The following is a 7,552-nucleotide window of genomic DNA, read 5'->3' on the forward strand; positions in this document are numbered from 1 at the left end:
AAGCGGTTGTTCGTTTTATAACTCTGTATTTGTTGTACATGATATTTATAATATTTTGTTGGTACAATATTTTTAATTTTTGTTACAATGTACCCAAGAATGAAAGCTTTGTTAGATACAGTTGTTGAAAATTTTCCTTTTTATTAAAAAATACAACTGTGGATAGTAAAATATAATTTGAAATATATGTTTACTCCGAACCCACGTGGCTCAATTCCTGGATCCGCCACTGATCATTGTTCTGTCATGACTATATTACAATGCATGTGTTGTGCATGTACATGTTATGTTTTATGCACATGTTATGTTTTGATGATGAAAATTAATATAATATGTTGTAGCATGAAAGTATGTAACAGTTGCAACAGATGCATGAAGAAAGAAATTGATAAACGAAGACTTTGGAAAAGAAGAATCAAGAATGAAGTTCTAGTTTATAATTTCTTAGAATAGTAACTTTAGATTAAAATGTAATATGCTCTAACTTAGTAATATGCTATGTGCTAAATATAGAAATATAAAGTTAGTATAATTATTATTTTCTTAGAGTTAAGAAAGTAAAAAATTATATTAAATTTATATATCTATATAAGAGGAAATAGATTTTTGAAATCAGAAATAAAAAGGGATTAAGGAAAACGAGTTTTTAGAAAAGATTTTGTAAAACCGAGTTTCTAAAAGATTTTGATAAAAACAAGTTTTTGAAAAGATTTTAATAAAAATCAGATTTTGATAAAAACGAGTTTTGGAAAAGATTTTAATAAAAATCAGATTTTGATAAAACGAGTTTTGAAAAGATTTTAAAAATCGGTTTTTGATAAAACCGTGTGTTTAAACAAAAAGATTTTTATAAAACAGAATTTTATTAAAACATGTTTTCAAATTTTCTAAAAGGATTTGGAAAAATACTTTATAGCACAACAAGAATGTTAGTGTTTAGCGTCCGAAACAATGTATGGCTCAGCGGCAGCTCGGCGGCGGCGGCAAATCAGCCCTAGAAGAGAGAGCTGCGGCGCCACGTGAAGAGAGAGCCACGCGAAGAGAGAGAGAAATCAGCGGCAGTGGTACGAGTGTCCGGCGGCAAAGTCGCGAGTCGCCGGCGAAGAGAGAGAGAAAGCAGTGGCCGGCGAAAATGAAAGAGAGAGAGAAAGCAGTTTTCATAGATTTGAAAAGTGCGGTCGAAAATTTCTGGGGAGGGGTCGATGAGTGTTTGGTATATCCGCCCAAATAGCGTCCGCCTATGGACTTTACCGTCCGCCTGACGGACGCTATTTTGCGTCTGGCATAAAATCAGACTCTGACTGGCCGTGGCGGACGCTATTTTGCGTCTGCAGAAAAATCGGACGCTAGATCGGACGCTATTTACCGTCTGACTGTATTTCGGACGCTATTTTCGCGGATATCGTCTGTTTTGTTAGACGGACGCGAAGGTCAGACGCTAAAGACGCGGATTCTTGTTGTGTAGATATAAACAGACTTTGAGTTGAAAAAGAAAATCTATGTGGAAAACTTATCTTTTTTAGTTTAAAAGATAAAGATAGAAAAAGATAAAGTTTTATCCCTTAAATCAAGGATTAAAAGATAAAGATATTTTTAAGTGATTTTCGTCCTAAACAAGTCTTATAAAAGGGAATCAGAATTCACTTTTAAATCTCACGTTTTCAGAGAGAAAAATCGAGTCTATTAAAAGCTGAAAACTATTTCCTCGGCACTGAGCATAGCACTGAGCTAGTTAGGTTTAAGTTACTTTTCCAATTGTAATTGTCCTCTATTTGCTTGACTAAGAAGCACATCTTTGAGGATCGTTCTTTCTTGTAACTTTCATATTATAGAGAGTGTCAACACTTAGAGTTAAGTGTTGGGAGTCATTACTAGGGTTAGTAGTGAGGGGAATCGTATTGTATCAAGAGTTTGATATTTTATGATTCAAAGAAATAAAAGAGTTTTTGTTTCTTGTGGACGTAGATATCAGAGGTGAGATTGAACCACGTTATATCTTGTGTCAAATCTAGTATCTTTTAAGTTTATTATTCGCAAAAACTCAAATTAGCGATTTTCGAGTGTTCGACTCAGTGCCAGGCACTGAGCCACGAAAGGATTTTTGCGAAAAACGATTAGATTTCACCACTCAATTCAACCCCCCCTTCTTGAGTGTTCCCTTGGGTTCCAACAGCATGTATAGGATTAGACTTTTCCTGTGTTAACATTAGAAAATCCATTGTAGTGATCAGAAGTTGCGGGACAATGTTGGCAACAAGGTGCAAAAGAGATGCGGTAATAAAAATATATGTAAATTTATTATCAAATGCCAACATAGTATCAAACTATATAGGTAGCTCAATTGGATAATACAATAATCTCAAGACAGAAACAACAGATATGATAACACGTACAGTAAAAGAAAGAATGTATATTATCACATTATAAATCCCGGAAACTAGAATATGATCCTTCTGTAGGATTTTTAGAGGAGGAAAGAGAGAAACTTGGAGAGGATAAAAAAGACTACATTTTTATATATTTTTCATACTCACTTAATGAATAAACAAATCAACCTTTAAATAGGCATACAAAGCACTACTAATAATATGTCCACTATGTAGCCCACTACTTACTATCCTACTAACTAGATCATTATCTAGACCACTACTTGTTAACCAACTGACTAATTATTAGCAACTAATCCTAACTATTAGGAAAACTATTTGATTAATTTTGGAGCATAATCCAACACACCCCCTTGCTTCAAAATTTTTAGGAGCCAACATTAAATATTATGTCACAATCTTGATTCTTGGTAATTCTTCCCACTGATGACCTTCATTTTTTTATCTTCATGGAGCACTTCTCTCCATTAACATGGAAGCACTTCTCTTCCTAATGTAATGCACTTCTCATTACCAACTTTAAATTTATTGATGCACTTCTCATCAACCTTCAATAAATGGAGCACTTCTTTCCATAAACTCTATTTGACGTAGTCTTGCAAATTTGACCACATCCACTACTACAACTTTGGAAATCTTCTCTGCGTTGAGTACCACTTCCACACACTCGTAAAGATTACTTGATCTTCAACTTAAACAATTTTTTATGCCCTCTTTTTCACAGGATTGAAATCCATTTTCATGGGTTAAAAGGGAACCCAACAACACATCACACCCAACCATTACTTTCATGGTTAAACACAAAAAATTTCAATCAAACAAAAAAATTGCTCACAAATAATGAAATCAAGTTGCGTTGCTTGTTTCTTTTTACTCAATTTTTTTAATACTCTTTTCCTCTCTATCAATAAATTTAAAGTTGGTAATGAGAAGTGCATTACATTAGGAAGAGAAGTGCTTCCATGTTAATGGAGAGAAGTGCTCCATGAAGATAAACTCTATTTGACGTAGTCTTGCAAATTTGACCACATCCACTACTACAACTTTGGAAATCTTCTCTGCGTTGAGTACCACTTCCACACACTCGTAAAGATTACTTGATCTTCAACTTAAACAATTTTTTATGCCCTCTTTTTCACAGGATTGAAATCCATTTTCATGGGTTAAAAGGGAACCCAACAACACATCACACCCAACCATTACTTTCATGGTTAAACACAAAAAATTTCAATCAAACAAAAAAATTGCTCACAAATAATGAAATCAAGTTGCGTTGCTTGTTTCTTTTTACTCAATTTTTTTAATACTCTTTTCCTCTCTCTCTCTTTTTTTTTTTTTTTTTTTTTTTTGCTTCATCTCTTTCCCTTTCCCGGATCTAACCTGATGCTCTGATACCATGTAGGATTTTTAGAGGAGGAAAGAGAGAAACTTGGAGAGGATAAAAAAGACTACATTTTTATATATTTTTCATACTCACTTAATGAATAAACAAATCAACCTTTAAATAGGCATACAAAGCACTACTAATAATATGTCCACTATGTAGCCCACTACTTACTATCCTACTAACTAGATCATTATCTAGACCACTACTTGTTAACCAACTGACTAATTATTAGCAACTAATCCTAACTATTAGGAAAACTATTTGATTAATTTTGGAGCATAATCCAACACCTTCAAGGCTTAGGCATGCACTTCCGGCACTGCAGGCTTGGGCAACTCAGGCATTGTAGGTTTCGGCATTTCAGGGAGTGTAGGCTTTGGCACCTCGGGCATCGTTGGCTTGGGAACTTCAGGCACGGTGGGTTTTGGCAGCTCCGGCAATTTAGGCTTGGGAAGTTCAGGAACTGTAGGCTTGGGAATTTCTGGTACTGTTGGCTTTGGCAACTCGGGTACTGTGGGCTTGGGAATTTCAGGAACTGTAGGCTTGGGAATTTCAGGAACTGTAGGCTTGGGAATCTCTGGTAATGTTGGCTTTGGCAACTCAGGTACTGTGGGCTTGGGAACTTCAGGCACCATGGGTTTTGGTAGCTCGGGAACTTTAAGCTTGGGCAATTCAGGCTCATGAGTGATCTTGGGCTTGGGAAGTTCATGAACTGCAGGCTTGGGCACTTCAGGTACTGTGGTTTTGGTGTCTCAGGCTCTGTCATCTTGGGCTTTGGAAGTTCAGGCACTATTGGCTTTGGTAGCTCGGGCAACATTGGCTTAGGCATTTCAGGTAGTTTTGGCTTGGGTACTTCAGGCAACGCGGGCTTTGGGAGTTCAGGCAATGTGGGTTTCGGTACCTCAGGCAAGCTGGGCTTTGGAAGTTCAGGTACCGTGGGCTTAGGAATTTCAGGCACATGAGGCAACTCAGGCTTCGGAAGCTCTTCTAGAAGGCGGCGAGCTGCAACTGGCTTGGTAGTGCTACTCATCACGCAAGCAATGAGCATGACACTCAATATAAACAAGCGAGACACCGCCATGGTTGGAGCTAGGAAGAGAGATCAAAGTTAATAGAATAACTGTAAGAATAAGAATAAGAAAACTTCTTAGCTTCAAGAAGAATATTTTCTGTTTTATGAGGACATGCTGTTTATTCTTAATGAGAGATATTTATAGTATAGGTGTGAAGTATAGAGCTGAGAAAAGTCCAAAAGGATGAGGTAGGTGGAAGAAGATGTACGTTGTTCAACTCCTCATCTACATTAAACCCATGTATTTGAAAAACACTTCTTTCTTGTTGATACAACTAGTATGACATATATATCAGAATTTATATCTCAAAAAGAAAAACGAAAGTCGACTTGAACTTAGAAATGTTAGATTTCTTTTTTCATGTTCTTTCTCATCTTTATTATTCAACATAAACTTCTCAAAGATGCAACTTTAACATTTGCTTTGAGTAAATCATGTAAAAGAAGTTAATATAAGAAAGCTAGGCGCATGACAATATGCTAAAAGGAAAAACATCTTTTGAACAGTGTGTCATTGGAAGCAAATTAACTCCAAACATTTAGAAATAAATTAACACATGGTTGCTCTAAGAATATCTCAGTGACGATCTACATAATATTTTATTTTCGACATCGACATATATATATGATTTGCTTAAAAAAGTGGAACTTGAAAATAGGAAAACATCACATACATAAACAATAAACGAAAACTAACCAAACACTAAATTGAGCTTTATTAGTTATACAAACCATATAAAGTAAAAACAAAAATAAAACTGGTAAAAACTGCTTGCTATGGAAGTCTTCACTATTCAATATAATGATTGTGACGATTGAGTCATAACTTTGATGGTTCTAGTCTATATTAGCTTGTCCGTAGTAGCGATAAATAAGAAGACGTTGTAGCTTCTTAGAGTAAGGGAACCTTCATTAAAAGCGTATATCATAGCTGATGGAAATGATGGTGGGAATGGATTTCATTCACGATCCGAATAACTATCATCGAGGAGCGAGATTTGCGTTTTACCTCATGAGCAATCCCAATGACCATCTATTACTTTGACTTTTTTGCTCGTGTTGCTTTGAATAGTCACTTTCCTTTGTGACTCATAATGCTCTCCCGATAGAATAATTCGGAATTCCCCTTTTAATAGGAGAACGCATTTTAGTTGACACGCTGAGTACAACATGATTTAAATGGGGTGTCGGATCGCCATCATATATGAATTTTTCAAGATAACGGCTTTTGAGATCAAGCTAAAATGAGAGCTAAGCAATGTTAGCTCGCGAACACATCTCCGATTTTTAAAAGTACCACTTTGATTTCTCACATCTGAACCTTTTCCGCAATTCACCCTTAGGGCTTGTTCTTTTCGTCATAAAACAACTGAACATAACTTAACTGAACTGAACTGATTGCAACTGAGCTTACTGAATTGAATTAAATTATAACTAATATTAGTGATACTAATGTAATATAATATTATTTAATTAATAATAAATTCACAATAGTGATTTATTAATAATAATAAGTTATTAAATAAAATAATAATTAGCTGATTATGAAAACTAGTTAATGTTCGATAGTACTATTATTTTGCCTAGTACTTCAATTATCAAGACGTGTATTTTTTTCCATTTCAACAATGACAAGTATTATTGTCATTATTATTAATAGTATTATTGTTTTCATCTATTAAAAAGTTTGTACTTTGAACAATGACAAATATTATTGCAATGTGTACTTCTTAGGCTTAAATTATAATTTCAATATAATTAGGAGAATCATATAAAAAAGTATTAGCAAAATAATAATTTGCAATATTAAAATAATAATAATATTTATTATTATAGTAATATAATAATAATTGTAATCATGATGTTAATATTTATAATAGTAATAGTAGTAATAATAATAATGATAATAATAATAATAGTTATCATTGTTTTATTATCGGAGAATTAAATAACTGAACTGAACTGAACCAAACTGAACTGATTGCAACTGAACTGAGCTGAACTGAACTAAACTTAAAATAAGCTGGAGAGAACAGACCCTTAATATTGAGAATCTTTTCGGCAAAAAATCAAGGTAGCTCACTCTAGTATCTTTATAAGATCCGATTTAAAGATTTACACAAGAAATTGACTACAACCAATAGAAAATTCTTCGTCCTCTTCGATTAAATTTTCTTTTATTAATTAGAGAATCCAAAAAACTTATATATTCTACTTTTGCCAAATTGAACAATCAACCCCTACCCAACTGACAATCACATTCCTTTACCATATCCAACAACGGAGAACAATATCAACAACTCGAAATAAAGTAATTCCTCCAACTACTAGTAGAATTACCAACTATACCAAGTATATTATGAATAATAACTACTACTCATACCTAACACAACGGAAGGAAATTGTATTAAAGCTATACTTGTAGAAAAACGGGGAAAAAAAAAGGATGAAGTAACCCATTACCATATGTTTGGTTCACAAAATATAGGTATGAGGTATGGCCGTATGGATTTAGAATGGGCTAAAACTCATACCTAGTATTTGGTTAGTAAAATTTTAATTTTAAAATCAATACCTTAAACTCATGACTCCATGAGGTATGGGTTTGAAATTTTAATTTTAACTTCATGTTCTTTCTCATCTTTATTATTTGACATAAACTTCTTTTTTTTTTTTTTTTTTTGACAGCAACATAAACTTCTTAGG

General features: G+C 33.9%; 1 non-coding gene across 1 annotated transcript in view; it reads right to left on the bottom strand.

The window, feature by feature from the left end:
• Positions 1 to 2,275: 2,275 nt before the first annotated feature.
• Positions 2,276 to 7,552, bottom strand: part of LOC104903821 (protein PELPK1) — a 41,965-nt gene continuing 36,688 nt past the window's right edge. Inside the window, exons 3-4 of the transcript XR_008967540.1 lie at positions 4,065 to 4,863; positions 2,276 to 2,450 (exon numbers count right to left, since the gene is read on the bottom strand). This is a non-coding gene — a transcript (protein PELPK1). The remainder of the gene's footprint in view (positions 2,451 to 4,064; positions 4,864 to 7,552) is intronic.

Source organism: Beta vulgaris, chromosome 9, assembly GCF_026745355.1.
Source record: "Beta vulgaris subsp. vulgaris cultivar EL10 chromosome 9, EL10.2, whole genome shotgun sequence".
NCBI lineage: Eukaryota > Viridiplantae > Streptophyta > Magnoliopsida > Caryophyllales > Amaranthaceae > Beta > Beta vulgaris.